This window comes from Triticum aestivum, chromosome 1D (genome assembly GCF_018294505.1).
Source record: "Triticum aestivum cultivar Chinese Spring chromosome 1D, IWGSC CS RefSeq v2.1, whole genome shotgun sequence".
Classification (NCBI taxonomy): domain Eukaryota; kingdom Viridiplantae; phylum Streptophyta; class Magnoliopsida; order Poales; family Poaceae; genus Triticum; species Triticum aestivum.
The window spans coordinates 205,686,038-205,705,239 of record NC_057796.1 but is presented as its reverse complement, the minus strand read 5'-3'; the positions used below and the strand labels follow the sequence as shown (position 1 = coordinate 205,705,239).

Genomic DNA, 19,202 nt, shown 5'->3' with positions numbered 1-19,202 from the left:
TTTGGAGGCGCCGCCTTGGAGCTCACGGTTCGTCATATGCGACTTCATCTTTTTGCGGTGGCGTGTTCACGGTGGAGGTCCCCGATTGCTCTTGTAGTGTTAGGGGTGGTGTTGCTGCGCTCAGCGCCTATGTATTCCGCCTTGGGTGTGTGCGTGTGTTGTCGTGGGGTGTGTTTGTACTTGGGCTGTGGTTGATTTGTGCTTTATATATAAAGTGGGGCGAAAGCCTTTTCCGATAATGTACCATTTTTGCACAAAATATCATGGATGTCATTTCTTCTCGAAACTTCACAAGTGAGTAGAGCACTCGACCATATTTGTTAAAGAAAAATAGAACTGTTTGACTTCTTTTACAGTTTTTGTTATTTTACTGTTCGCATTAGGTGTGTGTGAACCCATGTTTCAGTATTCTGCCTCCGACGTGTGCTTCCTTAACTAGCACTGAGAGTTGTGTTCTGTCCTTCTCCTGGCAGTTGGCGCAAAGTGATCAAGTATATACACAGAAAACATTTGCATTAGGTCAGCCTGTTTGTCAACGAGTTTTATCATTTTTCTTTCGATCCTGCTGGCTGGAGTGCACTACGCTTATTCTTTTTTGCGTTTTGCCGAATATGGTCGTGATCTTCATTACCAAGGCCGTTTCAACGACAAAACGTGGTCAATCAAGGTTGAGCTGCAGAGACAGAAACTACGGGATTTTGTCCATGATAGGATAGCCGGAAAATTCCACCAAAAAATAATCTCAGAAATGCTAGTCTTAACAATTGGGTTTTCGCTGGCGCAGGAGAGTTTAACTGTTTGATCATATATGTTCACAGGTAAAGCTACACCTATGTAATGGTTCTTATCAATCTTACGTATAGTCTAATTTGGCAGTCTTATATTGGTTAGTAATTGGGTCACGGGCCCACCCTTGAAATAGAGGGAGGGGGGATAGTTTACTTAGTGGGAAAGGTAATTACGTAGGTTACGTTAGAAACTTTTCATAGATGTAGCATTTTTGGGGGGGGGGGGGGGGTTTCCCAACCGTGCCCCCCACCCAACAGTTAAACGAAAAGAGAGATCTCTTAAAAAAAGAAAAAAGAAAAGAGACGAAGGAGCCAACGAGCAGGCGCAGGCGAGCTGGAGGCATCACGTGGGCCTGGGAGGAAAAGGAGATGAGAGAGACAGGAGAGAGGGAGTGGGAGACTGACTGAGAGCCTCTTTTTTGGAAATGGAGGCGTATACCCCCGGCCTCTGCATCATAATGATGCATGTAGCCATCTTATTAAAAAGTCTCGAAATAGCACAAAGTCATAAAAAATGACGACGATAACTGCCACACGTGTGGGCGTTAAGGGAGTCTGCCCACACGTTTTGTGTGGTGTCTAAGAAGACCAACTCACATGCCTATGTGTGGGCAAAACAATTAGCGCTCACACGCCTCTTTTTTCCTTGCGGTCCCTCTCACATGCCTACGTGTGGGCAAAATGCATAACGCCCACACGCCCTCTCTCAACCACCTACCTCACGGTCCCGCACGCCCCGCGTGACAGTCACCACACGTCCCCGCAATTGCCATGGTCCGGACCCTCTTCAATGTCCGTTTTACTGCAGTTGCCATGGTTGCTCAACTGCAGTTGCCATCTCAGGTCAAGTGCTAAATGCCATTTTGGACAATTGCAGCTGTTGCCATGTATGGTCTGGTTTACTATAGTTGGCATGATTTGAAAACTTTAGAAGTTGCCACCTACTAACACTAAGCAGTTGTCATTTATGATCTGGTTTACTACAGTTGCCATAATTTGAAAACCTTAGCTCTGTTTGGATGTAGACATTCAAGACCTGGATATTGCATTGGCTCCAATGCCTAATATCCCAAGGCATTGGTATTGAGCTGCAATGCCACACTTTGTGTTTGGATGTTCTTGTATTGGGCACTTGGAATTCAAGGGACGGAGCAATGCCAAATCTTGTTTGGATGCGCATAGTGTAGAATTGGGCATTGTGAAATGCATGAACAATATAATAATTTCTTGTACAAGTTTGGAAATTAAATCTGATCATCATGCCATATATTTGAGAGATTATGTATTATAATACAATAAAATTACATGCAAATAATTTAAAAATTGGCACAGAGAACATCAATTGTCCAAAATACATGAAAAAATGGCTGAAAAGTGTACATGGGCAACATGAGCATATTATCATGCACTGGACAAGATCAACTCCTCAAAAACATGAAAATAGGCTGAAAACTGTACATTACAGTAGTATACAATAGCATATTATGATGAACTTGATAACACTATCAACTATTCAAAAACATGAAAAATTAGGCTGAAAACTATATGTAACAACCACATATCATGATGAACTTGAGAACATCAATTTGTCCAAAAAATATCAACAGCAACATATAATGATAACCTTGCCAACAACATTACATATTATATGTCTCACACCATCCAGAACACATAACAAGTCTTGTGCATAACAATGCAACTTTAGGACAAGTTTAGAAGTCTCTCACAAACTAGGAGAACTAAAAGTAGCAACATATATACATATTATCCATCAAGAGCCATTCTACTAATTCAACATCAACAGGCATTCCTTCCTGAAGTTCATGGGAAGCTCAAGAAGCGCTTGGTACAAGCGTTCGCTAAGGATCAATTTACCATAAGATCGCAATATGTCACCACAAGCTAGATCAGGGATCATCTCAAGTGTCGCAATGATTTCAGCAGGAGGTGTAACTTGGGGCAGAGGTAAAGGCTCGAGTGACTTCAAAGCAACATGAAATGAGCCTTTCATATCCCCAAGAAGGCACAGGATGGCATCACCGGTTCGCTGTTTTTTTGTGGCACTTCAGGAGAGGCTTCATTGGGTTCCGTAGTTGGTTCTACAATAGTTTCAGCACCAGTGACATCAACTTCACCATTTGCATGATCTTTTGAGTATATGGTGGTGATAGCATCCCAATTCTTAATGACCCTGTTCTTATAAAATCCTACTTTCTTGTTAGCCTGCACACACACAGACACACAAAGAGAGAGAATTGTCAAACAAAGGTAGATCTTACATATGTACAATACAATCAAAATGTGGAAAGGATAAATTTCTTACCGCGACATATTTAAGCCACACATCTTCACTATCAATTGACAGTTTGTTATTGATCCAATCCCACCCAAATCCACTTTGAGAAAGCATCTTGCTAATGGCCTCGTAGTGATTTTCAAAGGTTTTGCACCTTGAACTGATGTTTTCCTTTGTGATGGTCACAGAGCACTTCTCATGCACATTACCTATAACAACACTGTAGACATGGGACTTCCATCCATTCTGGGCATGATCGCCATTGGTCAAAACTATCCGTCTCCTCTTTCTTCTTTTGTTCTCCTCGTTTATGTAAGCAACCAAGTCCATGTCAGACATGGTGCAGCTACATTACATTTCACGAATTAGACATTCATGCCTCATTCAATCACACAAGTAAATATACAAAGACATGGTACAACAAGCATTTCAAAATTTATGCTATGGCTAGCTATTAAGGACAAGTCATCAATCAGCCATATGACATAAGCAAGCAAGATACCAATCAGGCATATAAGACAAGCTATCAGAAATTGTTGTACTAATTTATGCTACAACAAGCTATCAAAATTTCAGCAAGCATTCAGTCATTTAAGACAGGCACAACAAGCATTCACTATATACTCAAATGCTGATTCTAGTTCTCTTCACCACATGAATCCATGGCCAAACAAAACTTATTTTTTCCTTACTGATAGCATAAATTATCTCTGAACATACCATCAGTTGGTCTACAGGGATGTGCCAATCCAAGACAAATAACCTGCAGCAGAGTTAATTTAAGAAAGATTAGTATCTTAGTATGCAAACATATTGGGGAAGAGGGACGAACTGTGATGGGGAAGAGGGGGAGCGGCCATCAGATCTGAATGGGAGGGAGGGAAGGTCATGGGATTAGGGTTGAGTAGGGGAGAAGGAGGAGGCGGAGCGGGACATGGAGGAGACCTGCCGGAGATGGGAAAGGAGGAGGACGGCGGCTGTGTTCTCTGTTTGTTCTCTGTTTTCGGGCGCGCGGGGGGGGGGGGGGGGACGGGGGAGGGTTGAAGAGGTAAGCGAGCCAGACTTGGCAAATTTCAGCCGAAAACAGAGCGGGGAGGCAAGGTATTCGCGCGGGCACTCGCTAGTCTTGGCGAGCTGTGTCCAATATCAGGCTACGATGCCACGACCGAATACCCAGGACATCCAAACGCTGGCATTCGGGAGTTACAAATGCCAGATGCCAATATTACCTCCCAATCCATACATCCAAACAGAGCGTAGGAGTTGCCACCTACTAACACTAGGCAGTTGCCGTGTAGAGCTACAAAGAGACATGGCAAAACAACATGTTTGGGTAAAAGAGAGAGTTGCCATCTGCTTACAAGCACACTAGGGCAGTTGTCGTGTACCCTGCAAAACACACGGCAACTGACATGTTCGGGTAAAAAAAAAGAGAGTTGTCATCTGCTACACTAGGCCAGTTGCCATGTACACTGCAAAACGCATGACAACTGACAGCTTGGGTGTGGGAGAGGAGCGTGGGCGAGATGGCAAATGCCCACACACCAGCCCTTGTTCGTGAGCGAAAACTGGCGTGTGGGCGAACTTCTAAACGCCCACACACCGGCCCCTCCGTGTGGTGAAACGGACGTGTGGGCGACCGGATGAATGCCCACACACCAGCCTAGTCCTACGTGGCACCACAATCATGCCAAGATTCGTGCATCCACAAACGGACGCGGATCCACGCGTGTGGGCGAGATGCAAACGCCCACACGTGTGGGCGTTAGTGTTTTCGTAAAAGTATTACAGCTCGCAAGCATAGCGAATTAAAAAAATAAAAGTACATGCTCAAAATCGCAACCGGTAAGGCAATGTAAAGGATAATCTTCCTAGACTCCTATCCTGTCATGCGACCGCCATCCGAACCGGTTGAAAATAGCCCGTGCTACCATCTCCCACTGGTTGCACCCAGTAATCAAAGGCTCCCTGGAGTCCATAGGAGTGAGTAAGGACCACGTACGGATCCATGCGATAGCTCTGAAGATGACCAGCAAGAAAGTTAAAGTGTGTTGTCTGCAAGATGACAGTGAGCCTGTTGTGTGTAAATAATAGCACCGGCGCCCCCGGCTCCGTGGATTTGGGTTGAGATCGCTGGATGTAATTTTGGCCGAATCCGGGGGAAAACGAGATGTTAGGGGCGCGACTGGGGCAAGTTTTCACTGCCGACGCAAAAAAAAGCCTCTGGGAGGGGGCGTCCTGGGGCTGGATGGAGATGCTCTTAACAATTGCGTTTTCACTAGAGCAGGAGAGTTTAACTGTACGATCATATATATTCACGGGTAAAGCTACACCTATATAATGGTTCTTACCAATGTTACGTATAGTCTGATTTGGTAGTCTTATCTCTATTCCTAATGTCTTAGTTGGTAGTCTCCGTTCCAGGTTTATTTTCGTTCCACCACTTTCGTCCGGGTTTTTTTCGTCTCCCCTCCCCCCACCCCACGCATGCAGCCCAAAAAAAGACGCTGCAAAAAAAATCAAAGCCTATCAATCCCCTTGAGGACACAGCGCCGCCCTCGTGCGATCTCAGAGATCACAGCGCCGCCTCCCCTCTATCGCCAACTCCGACGTACGATCTTGCCGCCGCCGACCCAGAGGAGACGTCGCCCGCGGACGTCCGGGATCGCCGCCGCGGACTTAAGGGATCAACGTCGCCGACCTCCCAGAGGAGACGCCGCCGCCGCCGACCTCTGAGGGGAGACGCCGCCGCCACCTCCGCTAAACCCTAGGCATCCACCACCGTGCTCCCGCCGTCGGGTTCCGCCTGCGTTCGCCACCATGCGATCGCCTTCCTCCCTCAGGTTCATCTTCCCTCTTTTCTCTGTTTGGATCAAGACGGAGAGAATCAGATCTGAGGCGGAGAGAATCAGACCAGGATAGAGAGACGGAGATGAGGATTGAGGCCATGGGATCCCTTGCTAAAATTGAGAGGGAGGGAGGGAGGGAAAGGGTATCCTTGTGCAGGGCTGTGCGGACCTCGTTCAGTTCATGATGCATTGCCTCGTTCAGTTTCTGCTATGTTCTTAAACCGTTCTTCTTTTCATGTACTAATGTATGTCCTGCTAGGAGTAGTACCACTGTAGTCTTCTTTCTCTGTACTCCAAATTCTGAAAGAGGATGTCAATTATGTGATCGGAAAGATACCACCTATATAAAAAGAAAAGTAACCAATCGTCATCACTACAAGGTATTCAAGTAAGGAAGCATGCGTTTGTTGAGTTATGCAAGGCCATGCTTCCGTGTTTTGTGTGGATGCTGGAACGCACAGGCATCTTATCTTCTTGCTCCTTTATACCAAATTTTGGTATTTTATCTTTTTAACTGACAGAACCACTCTATATTTGTCGGCATGGAAATTGGAATAGACATTGTAGATCCAGTGTGAGAATATCATAGCTGCGCTAAGTAAATGTACTATTGTTTAGAATGATAGTCCCGCTATTTTTTTTAAAGTTAGGATGGTTTGCCTTACTAATTGTACAGTTTTAATTTTTTTGTTGTTGTTCAATTTGCTCTCTGCCATATTATTCTATTTTTGAGAGTTCATGAAGTCATTCTGAAATGTTATTTTTCATGTTGCTCAGCTTCTTTTCTCTACGCTCTGTCAGGCTGCAACAGCCTAAGTTTCTATTTTCTATCTGGGCTCCACTGGCAGTAGTAGGATGCTCATTGGCAACCCAAGGTGTGTATGCCCCTACTTCCCCAAGGTACTCAAGCCCCATGCCTGGGGCGACTTCAGCCACTGGACAATAGTTCCGCCTTAATTTGTTCCATATATGTGTTGCAGTATCAATGCATTTTCCATTCAACTTTCTAAAGATTTCTGTTCACAGATGTGTGCTGCTGTGAGGCATGTAGCACCACTTCTCCTGTGGTTCATGTTTTCTGTACCTCTTGATATTTGACTTTGTGAAACTAACCGAATTGTACTAAAGATAGGCGTCATGGTCTCATGGAATGGACATCATGGGGCTTATTAGGAACTCTGAGTTCAGCGGGCACCATGCCGAAAGGTGAAGCAACTTTTGGTATTTTGTTATAGCACAATTTGTTCTTCTGTTTCCTAAACTTGATCGCTCACTTGCTTTCTTTCACATGGTAAAGAGGTCAATCTCTTCCAATACACAATTGCTGAGGTATGTATCAATGCCTAAAGGTTAAAAAAGACCCAGGTTACACCATATGGTTTAGGTTGCTCACCTTGGTGGCTGACTAGGCGTTCAAAAATCTTAGTGAGAGTATAAAGGACATTGTTGATGGTGCAATAATGGAACACAACAAGTTGTGTGTGTGTGTGTGTGTGTCGCACGACTTGGGAGTCTACATCTAAGAGTTCCTTTCAGTTTTCTATCATAAACATTTCTTTATAAAAGTTATGTTGGACACTTATCTTCTCTTTACTTATCGTTTCGTGGGACTACGAAAAAGTTCATCTGTGTGTAACTACAAGGTTCTCGAAGTCCGCCCTCTCATTGACAGGGTGAAAGTTGTGGAATTTTTGCTTTAACTGTCTGGAGTAAGATGACAGGACATACAAAGATGCATTCAAGGTAAGCTCAAGTGAAATTAGGTGTTCATAAGACAATTCTTTCAAGTTGCGACCTACATTGTGGTGTCTCCGTTCATCAAGTTCTGAGCACCAGCTCCAGTGAAATTAGATGTTCATCCAGCCATACTCCTAGGTGGATTTCTTTGGTGTGCTTATTATTGTGTAGTTAGTGGTTATGCACATGCCTCATCATCTGATATTTCTGCAGTAGTTACTGAAAGCAATCTGAGGACAAAGCTTTGATTGTTGTTGTAGTTGAAGATTCAGAGTTGCAAGGCAGGCACAGTTAACAGGGATAAGAAACTATAGAAGATTTATCAAACCAGATATATGGGCTTGGTTATGCACTGAATAATTGTGGAGGATCTCAGGTAATTAGGCCATACAACAAAATTAAATTTTACTTGCTTTTAAATGTTTAGGGGGCAGATGATGTTTCATATGCTAGACTGAAGTACGCACCTTTTAAGAGTATCACTGATACTCCAGTCACCCATAAAAATGGAAGTACTAAAAATTAGTTTGCAAGGAAAATAACTAAATAGTGAGTCCGAGCAAACCTACTGCCTAGATTACATGAGATCATTTTAGCTCTAAGAGTTTCTTTTATCTTTTTTTACATTCTGGTAAACATGTGGGTGAATAACTGTTAGAAATTGTTCTGTATGTACACGTGCATTCTACTAGAACTGGTGCTTGAAAGAATAAAAAGTTCTATAATATTTGTAAGCCAAGCGGTGGAAAAGCTCACTCCTCACAGTAGATTACCATCGTCTACGTATCTGCTTTGTTGAAACAGAGTCCACAGGTTTACTCATGTCATCTGTTTTTTGTTGTTTGAGGGAAGGTTTGTTAGGAGCCCATCTCTTCTGCAGCAAGCCCTGCAGAAAGAGAGCTAGATATAATGGTACTTGCTAGCCTTTTAATGGACACTTCCTTTTGGCCTTTTTTAGTTTCTCTAATTAGGTAAGATACTTCAATGAGTGAGAATTTTTTGTTCCCTCCCTTTTTCATTGTCTCTTGAGTTTTGCTTTGTGGTGAGAGGAGGATAGAGAGATACCCAATTGCCGTGGGGATCAGAGATTAGGTGAGGTCACATTGTTTGTCTCGGCTTTACAGTGTGAGGTAAAGGAAGAAAATAAAGTAATGGTAGAATATTACAATCATATATCTAGACATATCTCTACTCCTAATGGAGCAGTTGGAAAATAAAAGCCGGGAGAAGTATGTCCCCTCCGTCCTCCTCCCGCGACGCGCGTCACGGGAGAAACCCTTGTGCCGCCGCCGCCGGGACCCCCTCCTCATCCCCTTCTCCCCTCCCCTGCCGCCGCCTGCGAGCAAGGCTGGCGAAGCCCGGTCGGCTCCGGCGGTGTGTGTGTGTGGGGGGGGGGGGGTCTTCCCTTCACCGTGTGGCCGCATGTGGCGCAGGATGGCGTGGCCGGCGAAGGTGCCGTGCGAGTAGGGGGGACGACGACGTGGCATCTGAGTGTGGGGCGGCGACGCCTGGCCAGGTGCTCGTACGGGTGGCTCTACGGCGGGGGGTGGCTGCGATGTTGCCGGCGGCTGTGTTTGTGCGCGCCCAGATCTAGTAGCGGCTGCGCCCGCGGGTTGCGCTGGCTCAGCTGTGGCCTGGGTGGCTCGGCACGCGCGGGAGCTCGGCGGGCGGCGGCTTGGGTCGCCGCTGCACCTCGTCGTCCGGCTGTGTGGTCACTGGTGGTGGATAGCGGCCGCTGGTGAGATTCATCTTGTCCAGCCACGGCGCAGGTCTGAGTGCGGCTCCAATCCAGCCCCTGCTGAGCTTGCACATGTCGCGACATAGGGCTGGACCTTTCCCAGCGATGGCCACAGTTGAGGGATGGATCCGACGCCGGGAGGGCCACGGAACCATCCTTGCCTCCTGTCAGGTGGCGCACCGGGGAGCTCGTCCTTGCACGGCCTGGCAGGACGGGGCGGTGGCGGCCGAGTGCGGCCGTCCCGGGGGTGGGCCTCGGACCTGGGGACCTGTTGGAGCACGTAGCAGAAATTCAAAATTTTCTACGCATCACCAAGATCAATCTATGGAGTAATCTAGCAACGAGGGAAAGGGGAGTGCATCTACATACCATTGTAGATCGCGATGCGGAAGCGTTGCAAGAACGGGGATGAAGGAGTCGTACTCGTAGCGATTCAGATCGCGGTTGATTCCGATCTAAGCGCCGAACCACAGCGCCTCCGCGTTCAACACACGTGCAGCCCGATGACGTCTCCCACGCCTTGATCCAGCAAGGAGAGAGGGAGAGGTTGGGGAAGACTCCGTCCAACAGCAGCACGACGGCGTGGTGGTGGTGGAGGAGCGTGGCACTCCAGCAGAGCTTCGCCAAGCACCGCAAGAGACGAGGAGGGAGAGGGGTAGGGCTGCGCTATGAGGGAGATGTTCTCATGTGTATGGCAGCCCCAAAACCCCCACTATATATAGGGGAGGGGGAGGTGCTGCACCCCCCTCTAGGGTTTCTCCCCCAAGGGGTGCGGCCAGACCTAGATCCATCTAGGGGGGCGGCCAAGGGGGGAGAGAGGGGGGGCGCACCACTAGGTGGGCCTTAGGCCCATCTGAGCCTAGGGTTTCCCCCTTCCCCCTTCCTGCGCCCTGGGCCCTTTGTGGGAGGCGCACCAGCCCACCTAGGGGCTGGTCCCTTCCCACACTTGGCCCACACAGCCCTCTGGGGCCGGTGGCCCCACCTGGTGGACCCCCGGGACCCTCCCGGTGGTCCCGGTACGTTACCGATAGCACCCGAAACTTTTCCGGTGACCAAAACAGGACTTCACATATACAAATCTTTACCTCCGGACCATTCCGGAACTCCTCGTGACGTCCGGGATCTCATCCGGGACTCCGAACAACATTCGGTAACCACGTATATCTATTCCCTATAACCCTAGCGTCATCGAACCTTAAGTGTGTAGACCCTACGGGTTCGGGAACCATGCAGACATGACCGAGACGTTCTCCGGTCAATAACCAACAGCGGGATCTGGATACCCATGTTGGCTCCCACATGTTCCACGATGATCTCATCGGATGAACCACGATGTCGGGGATTCAATCAATCCCGTATACAATTCCCTTTGTCAATCGGTATGTTACTTGCCCGAGATTCGATCGTCGGTATCCCGATACCTTGTTCAATCTTGTTACCGGCAAGTCTCTTTACTCGTTCCGTAACACATCATCCCGTGATCAACTCCTTGGTCACATTGTGCACATTATGATGATGTCCTACCGAGTGGGCCCAGAGATACCTCTCCGTTTACACGGAGTGACAAATCCCAGTCTCGATTCGTGCCAACCCAACAGACACTTTCGGAGATACCTGTAATGCACCTTTAAAGCCACCCAGTTACGTTGTGACGTTTGGTACACCCAAAGCATTCCTACGGTATCCGGGAGTTGCACAATCTCATGGTCTAAGGAAATGATACTTGACATTAGAAAAGCTCTTAGCAAACGAACTACACGATCTTGTGCTAGGCTTAGGATTGGGTCTTGTCCATCACATCATTCTCCTAATGATGTGATCCCGTTATCAACGACATCCAATGTCCATGGTCAGGAAACCATAACCATCTATTGATCAACGAGCTAGTCAACTAGAGGCTTACTAGGGACATGGGGCTATCTATATATCCACACATGTATCTGAGTTTCCTATCAATACAATTCTAGCATGGATAATAAACGATTATCATGAACAAGGAAATATAATAATAATCAATTTATTATTGCCTCTAGGGCATATTTCCAACAGGACCGTCCAAGGGCAGGGAAGGAGGTGCCTTCCCGCCCGTCTCTTTGCCTGTCATGGCTGCAAGCTTCGGTAGGGGATGGTGTCGGGACCATGGGTGTTGGGGCGGCGGCCCTGGAGGTGGGAGGCGTGGGCTCATGGGCGGAGCTCGCGGCTCGGGTGTGAGCTAGCTACTGTGACCGTGCGGGGGGTGTGGTGGTCAGGGTGCGACAACCGGAGGGGTAGGTCCGGCGGGCCTGGTTTGTTGTGCCTCGCCTCGGGGGCTGTGAGGACTTCCCGGGGTGAAAACCTGCTTTGGCTCTGCCAAGCCGACGGCGACGTCGCCTATGGGCGGTGCCTCCTTCTTGAAGGCGTCGTCGCGGCTCCTATACATGCTCCGATTGCTTTGAAGGAAACCTTGATCTTGGGATCGGGCGGTGGTGATACTCCTGTGTCGTGCCCTTCTTGAAGGCACCGCCTTGGAGTGTTCGGCTTGTCGTGCACAGCTCTCTCTCTCTTCACGGTGACTCGCTCACGGTTGAGGTCTGCGGAGACTACAAGTGGTGCTATCCCTGCCTACATGTAGTTGCTTGGAGTGGATGGGGGTGATCTACCAGTTCATATACACCCTTGTATCTTGCCTTGTGTGTGTGTTGTGGGGTGAGTTGTATGTGTTGGTATGTATGGTGATCGTTGCTTTATGTATAAAGCGGGGCACGAGCCTTTTCGGTAATGAAGCATTTGGTTGTCTCCGTTCCGGGTTTTTTTTGTCCCACCTCCCACCTTCGTCTGGTTTTAGGTTGAATTCTTGTTCTCTAGATCCACCTTCACCGACAGCACGCGCTTGTCTGTGACCTCCCACTAGCAGCGCCTTGAGGTCACCCACAAAAGCGACCAAGCAATTCCATGCTGTCACCCTCTACTACTTCGCCAACGACATCGAGGAGGTCGTGGGTGAGAGCTACTGTCCTCCTTGGAGAACATGCTCGTGCCCCATGCGTACGAAGAAGAGCTAAGACACTCGCATGGGTGCTCAAGGAAATACACCACATTGAGCGAGGTTAGATTAAAGTTTCTTCATTCTTCACTAGCTTTTCTTGTGCCTTTAGGTATTTCAGATAAGTATCGTATGCTGCCTACAACATGTAAGGGAAGCCAAAAATGATTACAAAATATTTATGCTTCTTCATAGTTGTCCATTTGGTTCTAAACTTAGTTGAGTGGCAGACATATTTTACATTAATTAATAAATAATGTTGCTGCACACGTGAGTTGGTTTGCAATGAAGTGGGCAGGTAGACATGTTTTTGTTGAATAAATATTTTTCATAAATACGGGGGCATGAAGATAATCTATTCTTTCTTTACTCCATTGACAATGGGACAATGTTCTTTTTGTGTTTCAAAGTAAAAAAACAGACTCTAATCTGAATCTGACGAGTAAAAAAATATCGTTGTGTTTCAGAGTGTTACACAATTTATCAACAAGAGCAAAGACTCTAATCTGATGATGTAGGACAGCTTTAATGTGACAGAGGATCATGGTGGTCGATGGATTGTGCACCCGGTAGTAGACTAAGAAAGGAACATTATTTATGGAACACAATGATATTCAGAGCAGCCCTGCACTATGTGAGATTTAGAAGGTATTCAAATTAGTGTTTGTTGATAACTGCAAATTCTGTGTGTCCGAGTTTCATATTTTTCTATCCCTGTCAACGTACTAATCCGTTGTTCTTTGATGTGCAGTTGGTACTGCCGGCGGATGCATCCATCTGCTAATCTCCTGGCACCGCGTAGACGGAGCCAAACGAGTTGGGGCCTCCAGCCGGCTGGTAGTGGACAACAACACCGGGTTTGTTAATTACTCAACAAGTCACAGATTGATCTCTTTTTTGATTGGTTTGGTGTGGATTATCAGGCCTGCCGCGCAATCATAGATTTATCTTTTGCTTTATGTGGGTGGACAGAAACACCCTTTCTAAAGTTTTGTAGGTATTGTAATGAAGCACAGTAACACACTCCAGCATTCATTCTTTGCTTGATATTAGCAAACAATGTAAAATAACCAAGCTCACAACATTCTAAAGCGGTCTATTAGCTACTTCAGCAGACAACAGACAGAAAGAAGTAAGCAGTATTTGATTTGCTCATACCCGTGGAGGCATCGAATTCTGCCCAAAGTTTGTCGCAGCACTTGTGGTCAGCGGCGAGGATGAGCACCCACACCCGCTCCTTGTTGCCGGCCTCTGCATCCTCCTCCCTCGAAGCGGGTCTATGCGGGGAGTTGATCTAGAATATCCTATTGTTAGATATAACAAATAGGTGACAAGAAATAAACAAGAACTATGTAGTACAATATATGTGTCACACAGTATACTTTGAAAATGTGTAATTTGAGATTCTGATATAGATGTGGGCCTGTAACACACCTTGAACATGCACTAAAAATTGTTGTTTACAGTCTGATTTCTAAACCTGATGAAAACCCCTATTTAAAAAAGGATTTAATAGAATTTGTAGTGATTCTTTTGTCAGATTGATAATATATTGCAAATTATGCTTGATGGTTAATTTCTTGGCATAAAAGGTGCTTATTTGAAATTTGGTTACTACTGAAATTTTGTCAAGATACTTGGACTTTCATTGTTCAGTCAGGTCCCAATCAAGAGTTAACCTGAGACAATAGAAAGTACTGTCTGCGTAATTATTGATGGTTCTGGAATAAGGATTAAACCAAATCAACCAAACAAATCCTCGAGGATGCCTTTTTTGGTAGCTAGCCAGGTTAAACTTTTCAATCCGTGCTCAGCCCTGTACTCATAGGTCCATTGTTTCAATATTTATGAAGCACCACATTTCCAATACATTTATTAAGCACCCTACCAATGTCAAATTTTCAGATCTTGCGTACTTTCTTGTGGTACATGCCTACAATTTTTTGTAAAGTCTATAAAAAAATGACGACTGTCCGGTCTAATCATAAACGTAGCCTAATCATAAAAAATGAAGTACACAAAAAACTTCATAAACATAGTTGTTACAGTTTTTTATTAACCTTTTTTTTACAATCTTTCAGATTATTCAGAAAACGAGTTACACAATTTTTTATTTAGAGAAAGAGTTACCACCATTTTTTTAGAAACAACTTTCATGTTCTTCTTTAGAAACATTTTTTACCACTATTATGAAAATATCTCCAGATTAAAGATTACAGCTGCAAAAAATATAACAGCTGCATGATGGTTAATCAAATCAAGGATGGTCAAGAACTTGCAGATGCTACGTTTTTTATTTTGAAGTTAAGACTCAACTTGGAGCATTGGAGCATTTGAGAAATCTCACCGCCAAGTCGACATCCAGCAATGGCATCTAGAGCACAAAGGTCTAAAATTGAAAAGTACACAATCTGTCGAAATGCTCTCACCATCTCATGAAATTGATGTGCTCGATGAGGCAGAGAACGATGGTGTAGTGCTGCCGAAGCTCGGTACTTCCTTCGCTGCAATGTGCTTGCTCTTCTAGGTGTCATCCAACGTTGCCCTTGCGCGCATCCGCATCAGTCTCCAACCTTGTTACAATTAATATATTAACGCCCATAGCTTCAAAGGGATATATATGAAAAGACAACAGAATAGAAAACCATAGAAACATGGTGGAAATGACTAAACAGAATTAATATATGCACATCTTTGTAGAGAAGGTAAGAAAAAAAGAAATTTCTTCCTCTGCTCCAAGTGTGACACCTCTGAATCTTTCAGTTGTAGAAGAAGACAGAATGGAGATTAGACTAATCTGCGTTCTCGTTTTGAAGATCACAACAACATTTACTACATCACAATGCACAAGAACCTAACGGTTACGTCAAACAGAGTTTGGAAATCAACAATCATGAGTTGTGAGATAACAAAATAATCATATCTGACTTGGTCACTGAAAAGAACTTATGCAGGTGAGAACCCTTACTGTGCTACTGCTAACGCCATAATTTATTTGATTCAAGTGGAGAGCTTTTTTATTCCTACAAAAAGCCCAAAATATATAGCATTTTTCAGAGAAAGGTAACAGCCTCAACAGATTCTAGATAAGAAAAGGTCACAGAAGTGCATGAAGCTGGATTTGAGAGTGAGACTGAGAAGAAAACACTACGGGGTAATCAAAGTACAACAGGTGATTCAAATAGAATGTTTAGGATACATATGTTTACAGTTGAGTTTCAGTTCGTAGAAATATAAAGTTTGGTACATCTGGACTGAAACAAAGCTCAAAAAAATGGTACCTTCGCTGTGTGATTTTCCTGTCAAATACCGATCATACTATCAGTAGGCTGTGTAGCAGGCCAACAGGCAGCAAGCCAGCAACTCAGCCTGGGTTGGCCAGACCGACGGCACGGCTCAGCTTGAGGTAGAAATCCTCAAGTCGCCCCTCGGCTCCGGAAATCGCCCTGGGATGGCTAGATCCACGGTGCGGCTCGCCGACGGCCGGATCCGGCTGCTCACCGCGACACCTGGTCTCACCACTGCTCACTGGACCCGGCCGAAACAGATAACCGTGGCGGGGACCGAGGAGTGGAGGGGATGGGAGGCGGCAGGGTGTGCCAAGGTGGGGAGTTGTGGCGGCTGGGATGGCGTGGCGGAGAGGGTTGGCGGCGGCGACGATGTGGCGGAGAGAACGAGCGAGAGGGGTGAGAGAGTGTGATCTTGCAGAGGGGTGCCATGGGGTGAGAGAGTGAGAGGGTGGTTGCCGCGAGGATAAGTCAGGATAGGTGGAAAACTAATTTGGTTTGTCTCTTTTGTTTTACATGTTTACGTGATTAACAACTTGGTTCTTTCTTAGACCACATTACACAGTACACGTGGAGCCTGGCACTACATCCAGCACCCAACATGTAACAAAGCACGATCTAGATAGTGAGTTCGGTTTAAATTAGCATAAATTAACAAGCAAGCATGACATTATTTATACAAAGATCCACAGCAATGTTAAACTCCTAGACTATGCTCGGCGCGGCTTGGCAGGGAGAGGAGGATGTGGGTGACGCGAGAGGTTGTCGGGCAGAGGAGGAGGTCAGCAACGACGTGGCGGAGAGAGGATGATGTACGTGACACCATCGAGGGATTAGAGGGAAAGGAGACATGACAACTGGCGTGGAGAGGAGGTGTCGAACGACGCCATGGAAGGAAGAGGAGGATGAGGACCATCGAAGTTGTGGAGGAAGGAGGAGGGGGCGGCTGACATCGTGGAAGGGATAGGAGAGGTCAGGAGACGGCATGGAGCGAAGAAGAGGCGCCACTCCTACGAATGAAGTGACGACCACATTCCTGATATTGTGCATGAATATCATAAGCGCATCAAGCTAATCTTAATTTGTAATAGGTTATTAGTTGAATCATCGCTCTCTATGTATACATCGTCAAATTACTTTTTTACCATCTTACATTGCAAGTGAAGGGATTTCAATTATTACTCGATTGCACTCGTGCTGTATTTTCTATACGTGTGAAATTTAACAGGCATTATGTTTATATATAACTTTAACAAAATATTCCAAAAGCCTGTGGCAACGCACGGCCGTTCTACCTCTCTTAAGATAAAAATAAAAATAAATGCCAATAAAATTCTAACAATAATAAATGTTATCAAAGATTGATATATCTACCTATCACAAGAGAGGTAGGAGTAGTATGTTCTAGAAGATGTGTTTTTCTGTAGTGTTTCTAAATGGTAAATTGTATGGTTTCAACCACCTAAGAAAAACGTCCTACACTGGTTTGATCTGTTCGCTCGCTCCCCCCACCCCTCGCGGGCGACATGTGAATCCCCGACCCCCCCCCCCTCTCCTCCAATCCCTCCCCGTCTTTCCCCCCTGCCGCCACCGGCGTGGTCCGCCAGGTTATTCCCACGCGGTGCTGGCAGAGGCGGGCCGTTCTTTCCCCGCTCGCGCGTTGGGGGTGGGGGCGGGGGCTGATGGCGGTGGTGCTCCTCGGGCGAAGGCAGGCCGTTCTTTCCCCACTCACGCGTTGCGGGCCGTGGGTGCCCCTGATGCGGCGGCGCGGCCGTTGGCTGCAAGGCGCGTGGTGGTGCGGCTGGCTGGTGGCGTCCACTCCGCCCAGATCTGGGCCCTTTTGGGCCCCATCTGGGTTGGGGCGAACCGGCGGTCCGATGTGCGGTGGTGTGGCTCCCTGGTGGTGGTGGTGAGGCATCGGGGGGTGCGGGTGGTGGCGGCTTTGTCGGCCGACGTGCTGTAGTGTGGCAACAGGGGCTGCCCTGACCCATTTGGGCTCGGTCGGGCCAGTAGGGGCCTGGTAGGCCCCTGTCGTCACGTCTAGTCGTCTTCGCGGCAGCGGCGAAGGTTGTCCCCTCTCATCGGCTGAGTTGCGGATGCCCCTGAGCCCCTTGGCTCTTCTTCTCTCCTCCAGATCTCGTGTCGGTGGCCTCAGGAGATGACGAAGTTGGTTCAGTGAACGTGGTGGCAAAAGCTGGTGGGCGGCAGGTTGGTTGGTAGACTTCAGATCGTCCAGGGTGGTGGTGGTTGTGTCTGGGTTGGTGAAATCCCTGGCAGCTCGTCCGACATCGACGTGGTGCCGCCTGCAGGCGCCGCCGGACCTCCCTAAAGGTCGTCGGGTATACGCCTTCCCCACTGTCCTCTACGTACCGAGCGAAACCCTAGGACTTGTCCGGGCAGCGGTGGCGTCGTCGTCGCATTCCTTCTTGAAGGTGTTGCTCGGTACGCGACGCTTCGGGTGCTAGGAGCGCGGTGGTACTTCACCGGAGGGTGCAGCGGTTACCGGTCATCTTTGTTTCGTTGATCTACCGGTGTCGGCATTTGTTTCTCTTTCTTTTTCTCTCGTTTTTATTTTGGGCTTGTTTGTGTTACGGCCCAAGTGAGCTGGTTGTATCGGATGGTTGCTTTATAATATAAAGCGGGGGAAACCCTTTATCGTCAAGCTCCTAAATCCATATTATGTAATAGTTTGTCAGCCAATTGCATATTGCAATGAAGTTTCTGGTTGTAACATTTGTATAAAAGGAAAAAAAAATCCTTCATGTGTTGTTTTTAATTAATGGATAATAACAATGCACATGCTTTCATGAGAAAATCGATTTTAAGAATTAAAAAAGACATTCAAGTGTTATTATCATTTGCAATGCAATGCAGAATAAAGAGGTCAATGTTTGTGTACCACCTTCTTTATTTTATGCATCAGGTGTATAGGGTCGAATTACATTTTTTTATCAAAGTACGCTGCAAGTGAATTATTCCAATTATTTTTCTGTTTATTATTGCCTATCTTTCTATCTACTCCCTCCTTCCATCTATAGGGCCTAATGCATTTTTTGAGGCTAACTTTGACCAAATGTTAGAGCAATAATATATGACATGCAACTTACAGCAAGCATATCATTAAATTCGTATGTGAAAGGAGCTTCCAATGACATATTTTTCACATTATATATCCCATATACTATTAATCTTGTCAATAGTCAAAGATGGTCTTGAAAAACGTACTAGGCCCTATATAGATGGAAGGAGGGAGTATGTAAAATTTGACATGCAACAAATACAAATTTTCAAAAGCCCGTGGCAACGCACGGGCAGTCTACTAGTATTGGTTAGTAATTGGGTCACGGGCCCACCCTTGAAATAGGTGGGGGGTAGTTTAGTTAGTGGGAAAGGTAATTACGTAGGTTAAGTTAGAAGCTTTTCATAGATGTAGCATCCTCTCCACGGAGCTGAGAGGGACAACTCATCTGCTCATGAACATCTTA

The 19,202-nt window shown here is 46.4% G+C and overlaps 1 long non-coding RNA gene across 24 annotated transcripts; it reads left to right on the top strand.

Moving 5' to 3' along the window:
- The first annotated feature begins 5,572 nt into the window (after window positions 1-5,572).
- LOC123180993 (uncharacterized) lies at window positions 5,573-13,920 on the top strand. Of its 24 annotated transcripts, none has more exons than XR_006491433.1 (7): window positions 5,573-5,927; window positions 6,711-6,808; window positions 7,066-7,139; window positions 7,231-7,262; window positions 7,555-8,046; window positions 12,898-13,078; window positions 13,182-13,920. It is a non-coding gene; the product is annotated as an uncharacterized lncRNA (long non-coding RNA). The 24 variants fall into 24 exon arrangements; XR_006491429.1 differs by having other exon boundaries at window positions 6,711-6,833; window positions 7,062-7,139; XR_006491422.1 differs by having other exon boundaries at window positions 7,231-8,046.
- Window positions 13,921-19,202: the final 5,282 nt, after the last annotated feature.